The sequence below is a fragment of the Heterodontus francisci genome, chromosome 34 (assembly GCF_036365525.1).
Source record: "Heterodontus francisci isolate sHetFra1 chromosome 34, sHetFra1.hap1, whole genome shotgun sequence".
NCBI classification, from domain to species: Eukaryota; Metazoa; Chordata; class Chondrichthyes; order Heterodontiformes; family Heterodontidae; genus Heterodontus; species Heterodontus francisci.
Window position 1 is genome coordinate 37,055,773 of NC_090404.1, and position 18,499 is coordinate 37,074,271.

General features: G+C 45.8%; 1 non-coding gene across 1 annotated transcript; it reads left to right on the forward strand.

The window, feature by feature from the left end:
* The first annotated feature begins 11,736 nt into the window (after positions 1-11,736).
* trnal-uaa (transfer RNA leucine (anticodon UAA)) lies at positions 11,737-11,819 on the forward strand. The gene has a single exon. It is a non-coding gene; the product is annotated as a tRNA-Leu (tRNA).
* The last annotated feature ends 6,680 nt before the right edge of the window (positions 11,820-18,499 follow it).

An 18,499-nucleotide genomic window follows, 5' to 3' on the forward strand; every position in this document is an offset into this window, starting at 1 on the left:
GTGTGAGGTGATGCATTTTGGCAGAAGGATTAGGGAGAGGCAAATTAGATGTAATGGCATAGTTCTAAAGAATGTGCAGGAACAGAAGGACCTGGGATTGCAGGTGCATAGATCTTTGAAGCTGGCAAGATGTATTGAGAGAATGGTGAGTAAAGCACATGGAATCTTGGGCTTTATAAATAGAACGACTCAGTACAATTATCGTGAATCTCTATAATGCTATGTTTTGGCCTCAACTGGAGTACTGCATCTAGTTCTGGTCACAGCATTTCAGGAAGTATGTGAGGGTCCTTGAGAGGGTGCAGAGGAGATTTATCCGAATGGTTCCAGGGATGGAGGATTTTAGTTACGAGGTTAGGTTGGAAGAGCTGGGTCTGTTCTCCTTCGAACAACGGAGATTGAGGGGAGATTTAATAGAAGTGTACCAGATTATGACAGGCTTAGATACATTAGACAAGGAAAAACTGTTCCCATTAACAAATGCTACCAGAAGTCAGGGAAACAGATTGCAAGTTCTGGGGGAAAAAATGCAGGGGGAATATGAGGAAGTCCTGTTTATACATAGCAAGTGGTAATGACGTGGAACTCGCTGACCACAAGGGTGGGGGACGCAGAAATGATCAATAACTTCAAGAGGAAGTCTGAGAAAAAATAGGCTTGCAGGGCTGCGTGCATCGACACCTTGCCTTGTGTTATTTTTTGCCCCACCTCCATTTTATTTGCTTAAAACCGGCGACATTTCTAACCTTTGTCAGTTCTGCGGAAAGGTCACAGACCTGAAACATTAACGTTGCTTCCCTCTCCACAGATGCTGCCAGACCTGTTGGATATTTCCAGCATTTTTTAAAAAATTACCGTTATCGAGGCTGACTGCACAGACCAAAATGTCTCCTTCTGTGCTGCAAATGACTATGAAGTTCAGCATTGCGCTCACTCCAAGTGGCTCCTCTTCCTGTGATGTCACCTCAATTATTTTTTTCTCCTCTTCTGGTCAGTTCAGACTCACCGATCACAGCTCTCGTCACTGCTGAGACGCTTCACATTGCTCCCTGTCTCTACAATATGTGCTGTAGGTGATGCTCGAACTCACAACCTTGGCATTAGTTCGCTAATTGCATTGTTGCATCAGTACCACGCGGTAACCAACTGCACCACTGGAGCCCCAGCTTCATGCGCTTAACATGGCAAACTGCAGGCCAGTTAGCCAAACATCAGTGGTCGGGAAAATGCTCTCATCGATGTTTAAGGAAGTCTGAACAAGCACTTAGAAAATCATAGTCTGATCAAACTAAGTCAATATGGTTTTACGAAAGGGAAATCTTGTTTGACAAATTTATTACAGAATTCTGAGGATGTAACAAGAAGGGTAGATAAAGGGGAACCAGGAAATATAGTATAATTGGATTTCCAAAAAGCATTCAGTTAGATACCACAGAAGATTAATACACTAGATAAAGGCTCATGGAATTGGGCTAATATATTAGCATGCATAGAGGACATAGAGCTTAATGGACAGAAAGCAAAGAGTAGGGATAAATGGAGCATTTTCAATTTGGCAGGCCGTAATGAGTGGAGTGCCTCAAGTAACATTGCTGGGGCCTCAGCTATTTTGAATGCTGAGAGTGCGGTGGAAGCATATTCAGCCCTGGGTTGAAGAGAGAATTGGTCCTCACCATCATAGATGCCAGTCTTTGGACAATTCGATTAAATCCAAGTGATACCAAGAGATTGGTTAAAGCACTGGATACAGAAAAGTCCATGGGCCCTGACAAAATCCCAGCTGTCATATTTAGAGATACAGCACTGAAACAGGCTCTTTGGCCCACCGAGTCTGTGCCGACCATCAACCTCCCATTTATACTCATCCCATATTCCTACCACATCCTCACCAGTCCCAAAATTCCCCAGCCACCTACCTACACTGGGAGCAATTTTTCATGGCCAACTTTCCCATCAACCTGCAGGTCTTTTGGAGGTGGGAGGAAAACGGAGTACCCGGCGAAATCCCACACAGACACAGGGAAAACATGCAAACTCCACGAAGGCAGTACCCCAAATTCAACCCGGGTCGGTGGAGCTGTGAGGTTGCAGTGCAAACCACTGCACCTCTGTGCTGCATACTGAAGGCTTGTTCTCCAGAACTAGCCGTGTCCTTGGACAAGCTGTTCCAGTACAGTTGCAATATAGACACCTACCCGACAATGTGGAAAAATGCCCATTTATGTCCTGTCCATAAAAACTCGGGAGAAATCCAATCTGGCCAATTACTGCCACATCAATCTACTCTCAATCATCAGAAAATATGTGAAAGGTATCATCGACAATGTTATCAAACAGCACTTACTCAGTAATAAATCACTGACCGATGCTCAGTTTGGAATCCACCAGGGGCACTCACTTCCAGACCTCATTACAGATGCAAACATGCAAAATAGAGCTGAATTCAAGAGGTGATAGTGACTGCCTTTGCCAGCAAGGTAACAGTAGACTTAGTATCGTATCAAGGAGCTCAAGCAAAACTGGAGGCAATGGGAATCAGGGGGAAAATGCTCCACGAGATGGAGTCCTACCGAACACAAAGAAACATGGTTGTGGTTCTGGAGGCCAATCATCTCAGCCCCAGTACATTGCTGCAGGAGTTACTTGGGGTGCTGTCCTAGGCCCAACCATCTTCAGATGCTTCATCAATGAATTTCCATCCATCATAAGGTCAGAAGTGGGGATGTTCGCCAGTAATTGCATAAAGTTCAGTACCATTCTCGACGCCTCAGATTCTGAAGCAGTCGAGGTCCACATACAATAAGACCTGGACTACATTCTGGCTTGGGCTGATAAGTGGCAAGTAACGTCCACACCACCCAAGTGCCAGGCAATTATCATCTCCAACAACAGGGAATCTAAACATCTCCCCCTGACATTCAATGGCATTATCATCGCTGAATTCCCCACCATCAACATCTTGGGGATCAGCCTTGCCCAGAAACCTGGAACAGCGATAAACATACTGTGGCTGCAAGAGTTGGTCAGGAGCTGGAAATTCTGCAACTCATCTTCTAACTCCCCAAAACCTGTCCACCATCTAGAAGGCAGAAGTCAGGAGTGTGATGGAATATTCTACACTTGCCTGCATAATTTCAGTCACTACAGTACTCCAGAAGTTCAACTCCAACCAAGACGAAGCAACCCGCTTCATCACCACCCTATCCACCATCTTAAACATTCACTTCCTCCAGTACGATGCACAGTGGCAGCAGTGTGTATCATATACAAGATGCAGTGCAGCAATTCACCAATGCTCCTTTCACAAACTCCTTGCAAACTCGCAACAAGTATCACCTAGAAGTACGAAGGCAGTAGTTGCATGGGAACACCACCACCTGCATGCCTCCCTCCAAGTCACACAACATCCTGACTTGGAACTATATTGCTGAGTCAAAATCCTGGAACTCCCTCCCTAACAGCACTGTGCATGTACCTCACCATATGGACTTCAGCGGTTAAAAAGGCAGCTCACTACCACCTTCCCAAGTGCAATTAGGGATGGGAAGTAAATGCCAGCATTGCCAGGGACCCTCATATCCCAAGAACGAATAAGAAAAAGAATGGATAATTATCTGATGAAAACAAAATGTGCAGAGCTGTATGGAAAAGGCGGGTGTGTTGGACCAGCTGAGTTGCTCTTGCAGAGAGCCTGCATTAATATAAAGGGCAGAAACACCTCCTTCTGTGCTGTAACAATTTTATGATTCAATTCTATTCTGTTATATAAAGGAGACGTTTTGCTCCAACTACACAATTTGCTGGTTAGACCACACCTGGAGTACTGTGTATAATTTTGGTCTCAGCCCTTTATAAAGGATACACATTGGCCTTGGAAACAGGGCAGTGAAAATTCACCAGAATGTGGCCAAGGCTCTCATGGTTAAATTATGAGGTGCGATTCATTCAAGCAGGCCTGCATTCCTTGGAATATCGGAGGTTAATGGGTGATTTGTTTGAGCATTTTAGGATTAGGAAATGAATTAGTAGGGGAAATAGAGAGAAACTTCTTTTTTCACTTGTTGCTTTAAATGTGGTGCGTTCTGTTCCCATCTTGAATCGTAGAATAACAGAATTATAGAAAGTTTGAGGTACAGAAAGAGGCCACTTGGCCCATTGCATCTTTGCAGCCAAAAAATGATCCACCCCTTCTATTCCCACCTTCCAGCATTTGGTTAGTAGCCCTGAAGATTATGACACTTGAGATGCATATCTAGACTCCTCTTAAATGAGTCCAGGGTTTCTGCCTCAACTACCCTTTCAGGCAGTGAGTTCCAGACCCCAAACACCCTCTGGATGAAAAGATTGTTCCTCATCTCCCCTTTAATTTTTAATTTTTCTACCAATCACTTTAAATCTATGCCCCGAGTCACTGACCTCTCGGCCAAAGTAAATAGGCCATTCACCTCCACTCTACCCAGGCCACTCAACATTTTGTACATTTCAATCAGATCTCCCCTCAGCCATCTCTGTTCCAAGAACAACTCCAAAAGAAAGGAAAGCGAAATACTGCAGATGCTGGAAATCTGAAAAAAAACAAGAAATGCTGGAACGAAGAAGGGTCACTGACCCGAAACATTAACTCTGCTTCTCTTTCCACAGATGCTGCCAGACCTGCTGAGTGATTCCAAAATAAAGGAACAGCCCCATTTCCCAAAGCATTTCTAAAGATTCACAAAGCTGGAGACTAGATTTTATTTTGGTTCTTTTCGATTTTTCACAGTCCCAAGTGCAAATACTTTCCAAAACCGTCTCGCAGTCCTTCACCTTGCATCATGCCCAGGGATGAGGAATTTCAGTTATGTGGAGATTCTGGACACGTGGTGGTCAAATACAAAGCAAATGGAAGCAGGAAGGCCACCAGACAAAGGACTTGAAGTAGAGTAAGTGCTGCAATCTGTGTGATGAGGACACCTGGACAAGACCGACCCAAAACGCAGCCTCAGTTACACACAGGCAGAAATAATCAAGGAGGAACAGGAGGAAGGAACAGCAAACATGTCTGCTGCAAAGTTACAAAATGTGAACCACATTGACTCCAACAGAGTGAACAAACAGCCATATACACCGAGAGTGACGGAAGCCTAAAGAGAGACAGCCAGGACAAACCAGTGCCACTAATTTGTCTGATTTCTGTTTAATTCCCGACTTCTTAAAATTCATTTCGTGGGTTGTGGGCATCGCTGGCAAGACCAGCATTTATTGTCCATCCTTAATTGCCCTTGAGAAGGTGGTGTTGAGCTGCCTTCTTGAACCGCTGCAGTCCATGTGATGTAGGTGCACCCACAGTGCTGTTAGGGAGGGAGATACAGGATTTTGATCCAATAACAGTAAAGGAATGTTGATATATTCCAAGTCAGGATAATGTCTGGCTTGGAGGGAAATTTGCAGATGGTGATGTTCCCACTCATCTGCTGTCCTTGTCCTTCCAGGTGGGATAGGTCACGCATTTGGAAAGTTCTGTTGAAGGAATTGTGGTCAGTTGTTGCAGTGCATGTTGTAGATGATGCACACTGCTGCCACTGTGCATCGCTGGTGAAGGGAGTGAATGTTTGTTGTGGTGGATGGGGTGCCACTCAAGCGGGCTGCTTTGTCTTGGATGGAGATGAACTTCTTTAGTGAGTGCAGCTCCAACAAAATTCAGGAGAGCGGAGAGTATTCCGTCACTCTCCTGACTTGTGTCATGTTGATGGCAGACAGGCTTTGGGGTGTCAGGTGATCGGTTACCCGTGACAGAATTCCCAGCCTTGGACCCCCTCTTGTAGCCACGGTATTTATGTGGCAAGTCCATTTCAGTTTCTGGTCAATCGTAACTCCCAGGATGTTGATAGTCGGGGTTTCAGCGATCGTGATGTCACTGAACATCAAGGGGAGATGGTTAGATTGTCTCTTGTTGGAGATGGTCATTGACTGGCACTTGTTTGGCGTGAATGTCACTCACCACTTATCAGTTCAAGTGTGGATATTATCCAGGTCTTTTTGCATATGGACATCGACTGCTTCAGTATCTGAAGAGTCACGAATGGTGCTGAAAATTGTGCAATTATCAACAAACATCCTCACTTCTGACCTTATGATGGAGGGAAGTCAGTGATGAAGCAGCTGAAGATGGTTGAGCCTAGGACACGACGCTGAGGAACTGCTACAATAGTGATCTGGAGCTTAGATGATTGACCTCCAGCAACCAGAAACATCTTTGTTTGAGCACAGTGTGACTCCAACCAGTGGAGAGTTTCCCCCTTGATTCCTATTCGCTCCATTTTGCTTGGGTTCCTTGATGTTAAACTCGGTGAAATGCTGCCTTGATGTCAAGGGCAGTCATTCTCACCTCACCACTGCAGTTCAGCTCTTTTGTCCATGTTTGGACCAAGGCTGTAACGAGTTCAGGAGCTGAATGGCCCTGGTTGAACCCAAACGGAGCATCACTAAGCAGGTTATTGCTAAGCAGGTGCTGCTTCATAGCACCGTTGGCAGCACCTACCATCACATTACTGATGATCGAGATTAGACTGATCGGGTGGTAAATGACCGGATTGGATTTGTCCTGCATTTTGTGTGCAGGACATACCAGAGCAATTTCCACATTGCCATGTAGATGCCAGTATTGTCGCTGTACTGGAAAAGCTTGGCTAGGGGAGCGGCAAGTTCTGAAGCACAGGTCTTCACTTCTATTTTAGGAATGTTTTCAGGGCCTTTGCAGTATCCAATGCCTTCAGCCGTTTCTTGATATCACGTGGAGTGAATCATATTCGCTGACGACTGGCATCTGTGATGCTGGCGACATCAAGAGGAGGCCAAGATGGAACATCCACTCAGCACTTTCGGCTGAAGATGGATGCAAATGCTTCAGCCTTGTCCTTTGCACTGATGTGCTGTGCTCCCCCATCATTGAGGATGGGGATATCTGATGTAACCTGACCATGCGTTATCCTCTTTAATAGATCCTGAGCGTTCTTTATCCTATCTGATAGATCCTGACCCTTCCTTAAACACTTTGAATCTCCTTTCGCTCATGATCTTCTCTAATATGCTCTGTTATTTCTTTGATATACTCTGAGAGTCCCTTACTGTCACTGTACACACTTATAGCCTTTAGATCCTCTGGTTAACATATTAACACCTCACATTCCCTCTCAGCCTCTATAATCCCCATGTCTTTGTGAATTCACTAAGAAACGCTTCGACTCTCTGAAACTATGAGAAAAGGGTTTTGAAAGCCACAGATCGATGTGTGTGGAAACGGCTGACTTTACAGCGTATGGAGGAAAATAAAGAGTAAACTTGTGTGTGAGAAGAACACAGAAAAGTTGTGCCTGGAGCTGCGCCCTTGGGGCAAGGAAACAAAAAATGAAAGAAAACCGTTAACGTGAAAGCATAAAATTAAAAACAGACAATGTTAGAAACATTCAGCAGGTCAGGCAGCATCTGTGGAGAGATATTCCTTTCACCAGGATACAATGATCCACTTTGATACTTCACATCGCTCCGATCTTATACTCTCCACATCTCCCTGCAGCAAATGTTTGGGCTGAAATGAAGGTTTTGTAGATTTGAGCAAACAGAGTAAGGCAGCAATACATAACTCCCCCACTGCGGCCTGGGGAAGGATGGAACTCAGATTCAGGAATATTGGACGTGTTGCGAAAAGGATTAAAAGAACACATTCTTCTTCAACACAATAACCATGAGGATGGAATTCAAAACCATGTGTGCAGGTGTAATGGATTCATGGGCCGTCGACTGAACCTCTCGGTCACATCGTCCCAGGAACACGGCTCAGAAAGTTCTCATATTTCCTTCATTCTCATTACAAAGCCCTGGACTCAGAGAGCGCACAGCAAGAAAACTCACTTTTAATTACCAGTCATCAGTGCCAGAATTTAATCTCTATTAGCGTGGTTATGTGGATTTATGTTCCAGTCTTATGAGCGACGGGGTTTCCAATCACAATGCTGTCATAATTTGTGTTATATCATCAGAAAAGTTGCTCAGATGGAAAGTTCAAAATAAAAGCAGGAGATGTTGGAAATATTCAGCAGGTCTGTTAGTTTTCGTGGAAAGATCATCTTCACAAAAAGATCTTTGTTTAACAATCCGTGTTAGACTATCGCAGCTGATTGAGTGGGACTGTGACTGTATAATGGTGAATACTCTGTGTTGTGGTCACAGCAACACCGATCAAGACAGAGCTTGTTTTCTGTCTTAAACCGGCTGCTGTACCTGCTAATGGAATGCAGCAAATAACCAATCTTTACTCCATGAAAATGTATTTCTTCTTGATGGATGAAAACTATTGTCTTCTTTTACATCATCGCACTTACACATGCCTGTGTTTCACGCTCTAACATTCAAACCCACCTCTTCTCTCAGATTATTCCTTCCACTATTAATACTGACTTCCTTCCATTTCATTTTACTGCAGCTTAGCAGACTGTAACCTTCACTTTCATGTTCTTAAAGCCTTTCTGGGTGACCACCACGGATTCTAAGTTTCACATGTTCCATTCGCACCAATGTTCATTTGGACCTTGAACTCAGTCCATACATTTAGGTCTGAGTGACCGCTCAGCAGACACACACTACAAAAGCAGGACTGGACTGAGGAAGGGCAGCGGTGGAATGCTGATAATATTTCTTTGTTTAATCTTCTGAGACAAGGGATGTGAATTGACGAACTGGGGTTTGATTTCGTGGCAGTTGGTGTTTTTCTCATGAAATGTGTTCTTTGATGAAGTAACGGAGACATTTGATGAGGGCAGTGGTAATGTGGTTGCTGTTGTGGAGATGGATTTTCAAAAGTCATTTGGTGAAATACCACATAATAACTTGTTAGAAAAATTGAAGTGATGGAATTAAAGGACCAGTGACAGCCTGGATACATAATTATCTGAGGGATATAAAACAGAGAATAGCGAGAAGAGAAGTGGACTTTTCCCCAGGGTGATGGGGAAAAGCTGGTTTGTGGGATTAAACTGACTGATCTTCCAAAGAGCCGGTACAGGCTCGGCGGGTCAAGAGGCTGTGGTGTAAAATTCACTGATTCCATCATGTTAATTTTAACATACACTGGGAGATGTAATGCAATTCAAGGCTCAAAGACAATGATTCCCAAAATATGTGTTGTCAAAGGCAATTGTAGAAAGCATTGTACCGATAATTAAATGCAAAGCAGGGTTCCTATCGAGCTGTGTTAATGTTTCAGTTAACACCCGATGAAGGGTCACTTACCCGAAATGTTAACTCTGCTTCTCTTTCCACAGATGCTGCCAGACCTGCTGAGTGATTCAAGCATTTCTTGTTTTTATTTCAGATTTCCAGCATCCGCAGTATTTTGCTTTTATTTTAGTGTTTAATTCACTGCCACTTCTCTTCCAGGAATGCCTACCTTGAAGAAGTTCTGCTCTTCTCTCCGACGGGATTTTCGTTTGTCTCTTTTACCTTGTTCACCTTCATTGCTTTCTATTTCCCTCCTGGTGTTTGATAAGGTATCTACCAAAACTCGTTTTCACAGCCACATCTCCTTCCTCAGTGACTGTCTCCGGCTCCAATTTATTCCACGTGGATTCCAACTGCAGTTTCACCCATCATGCTTTGAAACCACCCAGGATCACAGGTATCTCCGAGAAATACAACATTCCTCAGACTTCTACTCTCGCCGCATCCTGAGATCCACGCTCAGTGCTCTGCACCGCCACATGCACACACTGGACCTCTTTCTCCAGCAGCACCGCCTCACCTTATCTCAAAGCTGTTCTACTCTGCAGTTTCATTTCATCTTACATCTCATCCGACGCATTAACAAAAAACTTTTTTTCTCCTTTCAGGTGTTAAGGGACGCAAGCTCCAGCAGCTGATGGGGACTAATGCCCCTCCAGATCCTCCCTCTGCTTCACTTCCCTCTGACCCCACCCCTTCTGATCTGACCCCTTGCCATGTATTCACTATACCCTCTGACCTCCCCCTCTCTGATGCTGAGCGTTCTGTACTCAGCAAAGGTCTCGATTTTATCCCCTTACGCCCCCACCTCAATGAATTTCGCGCTCGGCATGATTTTGAGCTCTTCTTCCGTCGCCTCTGCCTCCGGGCTCACTTCCTTGACCAGGAGTCCTCCCTCCGACCAGCAGACCCATTCACCCGCCTCCAGCATTCTCCCTCTACCTGGACCCCTCCCCCTGGCCTCTTACCCGCTCTTGATCTCTTCATTGAAAACTGTCGGCGAGACATTGGTCATCTCAATTTCTCTACCCCCCTCACTCACTCTAACCTGTCCCCCTCTGAACTTGAGGCTCTCCGTTCTCTCAGGTCTAACCCCGACATAGTCATCAAACTTGCAGACAAGGGTGGTGCTGTTGTTGTATGGCATACGACCTCTACCTTGCAGAAGCTCAACGCCAACTCACGGATACTTCTTCCTACCTCCCTCTGGACCATGACCCCTTCACCGAACATCAAGCCACCGTCCAAAGGACTGTCACTGACCTCATCTCCTCTGGAGATCTTCCCTCTACAGCTTCCAACCTCACAGTCCCACAACCCCAGACAGCCCGCTTCTACCTCCTTCCCAAAATCCACAAACGGGACTGTCCCGGCAGACCCATTGTGTCAGCCTGCTCCTGCCCCACTGAACTTATTTCTTCCTATCCAGACTCTATCTTTTCTCCACTGGTCCAGTCTCTTCCCACCGACATCCGTGACTCTTCTGACGCCCTACGACATTTTGACAATTTCCAGTTTCCTGGTCCCAACCGCCTCCTCTTCACTATGGACGTCCAATCGCTCGACACCTCCATCCCCCGCCAGGATGGTTTGAGGGCTCTCCGCTTCTTCCTGGAACAGAGGCCCAACCAGTCCCCATCCAACACCACCCTCCTCTGCCTGGCTGAACTTGTTCTCACATTGAACAACTTCTCCTTCAACTCCATGCACTTCCTTCAAGTAAAAGGTGTCACTATGGGTACCCGCATGGGTCCTAGTTATGCCTGTCTTTTTGTGGGATATGTCGAGCATTCTTTGTTCCAGTCCTACTCAGGCCCCCCTCCCCCAACTCTTTTTCTGGGACATTGATGACTGTATCGGTGCCATTTCCTGCTCCCGCCCCGGACTGGAAAACTTTATCAACTTTGCTTCCAATTTCCACCCTTCTCTCACCTTTACATGGTCCATCTCTGACACTTCCCTTCCCTTCCTCGACTTCTCTGTCTCCATCTCTGGGGATAGGTTGTCTACTAATATCCATTATAAGCCCACCGACTCCCACAGCTATCGCGACTGCACTTCTTCACACCCTACCTCCTGTAAGGACGCCATTCCATTCTCCCAGTTTCTCCGTCTCTGACGCATCTGCTCTGATGATGCTACCTTCCATGTCGATGCTTCTGATATGACCTCCTTTTTCCTCAACCGAGGATTCCCCCCACTGTGGTTGACAGGGCCCTCAACCGTGTCCAACCCATTCCCCACACCTCTACCCTCACCCCTCCCCCTCCCTCCCAGAACCGTGACAGGGTTCCCCTTGTCCTCACTTTTCACCCCACCAGCCTCCATATCCAAAGAGTTCCGATGAAGGGTCACTGACCCGAAACGTTAACTCTGCTTCTCTTTCCACAGATGCTGCCAGACCTGCTGAGTGATTCCAGCATTTCTTATTTTTATTTCAGATTTCCAGCATCTGCAGTATTTCGATTTGGCTCCTATCTAGCTGTGATGGCCGAGTGGTTAAGGCGTTGGATTTAAAATTCAGTGGGGGCTTCTCTGTGCAGGTTCGAACCCTGGTCCCAGCGAAGTTGCTGTCATTTTTCACGAGTTGGCTGCTTCATTTGCTGATTGGAAATGTTCAAATGTATTAACATCACACAGATATTGTGGAAACTGAACAGAAGGGGAGAAATAAACGCAAAAATCAGCCTGCTGGAAGTGAAGAAAAGGGAAAAGCAATTGGCGAGCTTCTCTGGTGGTCGAATGGTTGGATATCAATGCACTTACTGCAACGTCCTGGGTTCGATTCCTGTTCAGCAAATTGTTAGTTCTTGCTGCCCTGACAACTCACAAACATGCTTTCCATTGAAAATGTTTTTAAAAAGTAAATGGTCAGCACCTCTGGCCTTACCTTGGGAGAGAGAGAAACACAATTAAAGGTTCAGATCAATGATTACGCACCAGAGCTGAAGAAGTCAGAGATTTGACAGGTCGATGACAGAGCTCAGAAAGTTCAAGGGAACATGTGAAGGGCTGTGACAAATTACAACACAGTGTGATGTATTGATGAAAGGGAGGATGGGGCAAGGAAAATATGGGTGGCAGGCAATGGGGCAGCTTTTTCTGCTTGCTGTTCAAACCAGGGGAAGGCAGCACTAGCCAGGTTCATGGCACCGTGGCTGGCTCTGCTGTTCGCAAGGGCGGGAAAAAGAGTGGAAGGGCTATAGTTATCGGGGATTCGATTGTAAGGGGAGTAGATAGGCGGTTCTGTGGTCGAAAACGAGACTCCCGAATGGTATGTTGCCTCCCAGGTGCACGGGTCAGGGATGTCTCAGATCGGCTGCAGAACATTCTGAAAGAGGAGGGTGAACAGCCAGTTGTCGTTGTGCACATAGGCACCAATGATATAGGTAAAAAACGGGATGAGGTCCTACAAGCAGAATTTAGGGAGTTAGGAGCCAAGTTAAAAAGTAGGACCTCAGAGGTAGTAATCTCAGGATTGCTACCAGTGCCACGTGATAGTCAGGGTAGAAATGAAAGAATAGTCAGGATGAATGCGTGGCTTGAGAGATGGTGCAGGAGGGAGGGGTTCAGATTTTTGGGACATTGGGACCAGTTCTGGGGGAGGTGGGACTATTACAAATTGGACGGTCTACACCTGGGCCGGACTGGAACCAATGTCCTTGGGGGTGCTTTTGCTAACGCTGTTGGGGAGGGTTCAAACTAATGTGGCAGGGGGATGGGAACCAAATGAGGAGGTCAGTGGACAGTAAGGAGGTAGTAACAAAAGCCTGTAAGGAACTAGATAATGAAGTCAGCGTGACTAAGGAAAAGAGCAGACAGGGAGCAGATGATGAACGCAAAGGGACTGGTGGTCAGAGGTGCATTTGTTTTAATGCAAGAAGTGTAGTAGGTAAGGCAGATGAACTTAGGGCCTGGATTAGTACCTGGGAGTATGATGTTATTGCTATTACTGAGACTTGGTTGAGGGAAGGGCATGATTGGCAACTAAATATCCCAGGATATCGATGCTTCCGGCGGGATAGAGAGGGAGGTAAAAGGGGTGGAGGAGTTGCAGTACTGGTCAAAGAGGATATCACAGCTGTGCTGAAGGAGGGCACTATGGAGGACTCGAGCAGTGAGGCAATATGGGCAGAACTCAGAAATAGGAAGGGTGCGGTAACAATGTTGGGGCTGTACTACAGGCCTCCCAACAGCGAGCGTGAGATAGAGGTACAAATATGTAAACAGATTATGGAAAGATGTAGGAGCAACAGGGTGGTGGTGATAGGAGATTTTAATTTTCCTAACATTGACTGGGATTCACTTAGTGTTAGACGTCCAGATGGAGCAGAATTTGTAAGGAGCATCCAGGAGGGTTTTCTAGAGCAGTATGTAAATAGTCCAACTCTGGAAGTGGCCATACTGGATCTGGTGTTGGGGAATGAGCCCAGCCAGGTGGTTGAAGTTTCAGTAGGGGACTACTTTGGGAATAGTGATCACAATTCCGTATGTTTTAGAATACTCATGGACAAAGACGAGAGTGATCCCAAAGTAAGAGTGCAAAATTGGGGGATGGCCAACTATACCAAAATTCGGCAGGAGCTGGGGAATGTAGATTGGGAGCAGCTGTTTGAAGGTAAATCCACATTTGATATGTGGGAGGCTTTTAAAGAGAGGTTGATTAGCGTGCAGGAGAGACATGTTCATGTGAAAATGAGGGATAGAAATGGCAAGATTAGGGAACCATGGATGACCGGTGAAATTGTGACACTAGCTAAGAGGAAAAAGGAAGCATACATAAGGTCTAGGTGGCTGATGAAAGACGAAGCTTTGAAAGAATATCGGGAATGTAGGACCAATCTGAAACGAGGAATTAAGAGGGCTAAAAGGGGTGATGAAATATCTTTAGCAAACAGGGTTAAAGAAAATCCCAAAGCCTTTTATTCATATGTAAGGAGAAAGAGGGTAACTAGAGAAAGGATTGGCCCACTAAAGGACAAAGGAGGAATGTTATGCTTGGACTCAGAGAAAATGGGTGAGATTCTAAACGAGTACTTTGCATCGGTATTCACCGAGGAGAGGGACATGACGGATGTTGAGGTTAGGAACAGATGTTTGATTACTCTAGGTCAAGTCGGCATAAGGAGGGAGGAAGTGTTGGGTATTCTAAAGGGCATTAAGGTGGACAAGTCCCCAGGTCCGGATGGGATCTATCCCAGGTTACTGAGGGAAGTGAGAGAGGAAATAGCTGGGGTCTTAACAGATATCTTTGCAGCATCCTTAAACACGGGTGAGGTCCCGGAGGACTGGAGAATTGCGAATGTTGTCCCCTTGTTTAAGAAGGGTAGCAGGGATAATCCAGGTAATTATAGACCAGTGAGCCTGACGTCAGTGGTAGGGAAGCTGCTGGAGAAGATACTGAGGGATAGGATCTATTCCCATTTGGAAGAAAATGGGCTTATCAGTGATAGGCAACATGGTTTTGTGCAGGGAAGGTCATGTCTTACCAACTTAATAGAATTCTTTGAGGAAGTGACAAACTTGATTGATGAGGGAAGGGCTGTCGATGTCATATACATGGACTTCAGTAAGGCGTTTGATAAGGTTCCACATGGTAGCCTGATGGAGAAAGTGAAGGCGCATGGGGTCCAGGATGCACTAGCTAGATGGATAAAGAACTGGCTGGGCAACAGGAGACAGAGAGTAGCAGTGGAAGGGAGTTTCTCAAAATGGAGACGTGTGACCAGTGGTGTTCCACAGGGATCCGTGCTGGGACCACTGTTGTTTGTGATATACATTAATGATTTGGAGGAAAGTATAGGTGGACTGATTAGCAAGTTTGCAGACGACACTAAGATTGTTGGAGTAGCAGATAGTGAAGGGGACTGTCAGAGAATACAGCAGAATATAGATAGATTGGAGAGTTGGGCAGAGAAATGGCAGATGGAGTTCAATCAGGGCAAATGCGAGGTGATGCATTTTGGAAGATCCAATTCAAGAGTGAACTATACAGTGAATGGAAAAGTCCTGGGCAAAATTGATGTCCAGAGAGATTTGGGTGTTCAGGTCCACTGTTCCCTGAAGGTGGCAACGCAGGTAAATAGAGTGGTCAAGAAGGCATACGGCATGCTTTCCTTCATCGGACGGGGTATTGAGTACAAGAGTTGGCAGGTTTTGTTACAGTTGTATAAGACTTTGGTTCGGCCACATTTGGAATACTGCGTGCAGTTCTGGTCGCCACATTACCAAAAGGATGTGGATGCTTTGGAGAGGGTGCAGAGGAGGTTCACCAGGATGTTGCCTGGTATGGAGGGCGCTAGCTATGAAGAGAGGTTGAGTAGATTAGGATTATTTTCATTGGAAAGACGGAGGTTGAGGGGGGACCTGATTGAGGTGTACAAAATAATGAGAGGCATAGACAGGGTGGATAGCAAGAGGCTTTTTCCCAGAGTGGGGGATTCAATTACTAGAGGACACGAGTTCAAAGTGAAAGGGGAAAAGTTTAGGGGGGATATGCGTGGAAAGTTCTTTCCGCAGAGGGTGGTGGGTGCCTGGAATGTGTTGCCAGCGGAGGTGGTAGACGCGGGCACGATGGCGTCTTTTAAGATGTATCTAGACAGATACATGAATGGGAAGGAAGAAAAGAGATACAGACCCTTAGAAAATAGGCAACATGTTTAGAAAGAGGATCTGGATCGGCGCAGGCTTGGAGGGCCGAAGGGACTGTTCCTGTGCTGCAATTTTCTTTGTTCTTTGTTCTTTGTTCTCCATTCCTCCAGCAATGTCACCCGCGCTCAAACTGTGTCTTTCTCCAGCACGCTGTTGTGAATATCACAATTCCTGATTTGCAAGTGAAAACTGTCCTCCGAATCACTGGCCATGTGAGAGACAAGTTTGTAGATGCAGCCTAATGTACAGTGAATGATAATACTTTAAAAGTGGGAAATTCCAGTGCAGCTTTTGTACAAAACAAAAAACTGCTCTGTCACAGAATGAGAATGGCTACTTCCTGGGGTACAAATAGCATCGGATCCACGTCTAAAAGGATTCCAATGACAATGATAGGATTCCTTAGATTCAGAGAGAAAAACTCAGAAACTCATCCTGAACGCAATTTACATGCAGATGAGCTATGAGGAAAGATTGGATAAGGCTGAGTTTGCGTTCCTTGGAACAGAGGAAGTTAAGTGGAGATATAATGGAGGTGTATAAAATTAGGTACACACTGCTGCCACTGTGCATCGGTGGTGGAGGGAGTGAATGTTTGCAGATGGGGTGCCAATCAAGCGGGCTGCTTTGTCCTGGATGGTGTCGAGCTTCTTGAGTGTTGTTGGAGTTGCACCCATCCAGGCAAGTAGAGAGTATTCCATCACACTGCTGACTTGTGCCTTGTAGATGGTGGACAGGCTTTGGGGAGTCAGGAGGTGCGTCACTCGCCTCAGGATTCCTAGCCTCTGACCTGCTCTTGGAGCCACGACATTTATATGGCTACTCCAGTTCAGTTTCTGGTCAATGGTAACCCCTAGGATGTTGATAGTTCGGGATTCTGCGATGGTTATGCTGTTGAATGTCATGGGGAGATGGTTAGATTCTCTCTTGTTGGAGATGGCCATTGCCTGGCACTTGTGTAGAGGGAATGTTACTTGCCACTTATCAGCCCAAGCCTGGATATTGTCCAGGTTTTGCTGCATTTCTACACAGACTGCTTCAGTATCTGAGGAGTCACGAATGGTGCTGAACATTGAGCAATCATCCACAAACATCCCCACTTCTGACCTTATGATTGAAGGAAGGCCATTGATGAAGCAGCTGAAGATGGTTGGGCCGAGGACACTATCGTGAGGAACACCTGCAGTGGTGTCCTGGAGTTCAGATGATTGACCTCCAACCACCACAACCATCTTCCTTTGCACTAGATATGACACCAGCCAGCGGAAGGTTTTCTCCCTGATTCCCATTGACCTCTGTTTTGCTAGGGCTCCTTGATGCCATACTTGGTCATATGCTGCCTTGATGTCAAGGGCAGTCACTCTCACCTCTCCTCTTGAGTTCAGCTCTTTTGTCCATGTTTGAACCGAGGCTGTAATGAGGTCAGGAGCTGATTGGCCCTGGTGGAACCCAAACTGAGCATCACTGAGCAATGGTTTACCCCGTATCCTAAGACTATGACCCCTGGTTCTGGAGTCTCCCACCATCGGGAACATCCTTCCTGCATCTACTCTGTCAAGGCCTGTTAGATATTTATAGGTTTCTATGAGATCCAGCCTTCAAACCCCACCCACCCTCCCGCCCCTTCACTCTTCTGAACTCCAGCGAATATAATCCTAACCAATTCAATCTCTCAAATGTCAGTCTCACCATCCCAAAATTCAGTCTCGCCATCCCAAAATTCAGTCTGGTACACCTTTGTTGCGCTCCCTCGATAACAAGAACATCCTACCTCAGATAGGAGACCAAAACTACACAGTATTCCAGGTGTGGCCTCACCAAGGCCCTGTATAATTGCAGCAAGCCATTCCTGCTCCTGTCCTCGAATCCTATCGCAATGAAGGCCAACTTAACATTTGCCTTTTTTTAAACACCTGTCGCACCTGCATGCTTACGTTTAGTGACTGGTGTACGAGAACATCCAGGTCTCGTTGCATATTCTCCGCTCTCACTTTATATGCATTCAGATAATAATCTGCCTTCCTGTTTTTGCTACCAAAGTGGATAACATCACATTTATTCACATTATATTTCATCTGCCATACATTAGTTTGTTCAGCTTGCTTACCCACTATTTTTTTCATGTTGGCACTTGCAGCTGTTCAATTTTCAATCCATTAACACCCTTTCTGTACGAATGCTTTGTCTTTCAACACACCATTAACATATCTTTGCTCCATGACCTTCTGGTCAGCTATTCTGTGACCTTGTCCTATCTACACCTTCTCCTTGTTATCTCTTGCCCCACCCACTCTTTACTTGCTTATAACGTTTTACATTTCTAATATTTGCCAGTTCTGAAGAAGGGTCACTGACCTGAAACGTTAACTCTGCTTCTCTCTCCACAGATGCTGCCAGACCTGCTGAGTATTTCCAGCACTTTTTGTTTTTATTTCAAATAACCCTGGATGTTCGTTTCCCATCTCTGGTCAGCCTGCAGCGGTGTCTCCGTAATCCCAACTATATCATACCCATTTACATCCATTTGTGCAATTAATTCATCCACTTTTGTGCTAAACCGGCCACTCCCTGGTGTGCAGCAAGGTTAGACTCA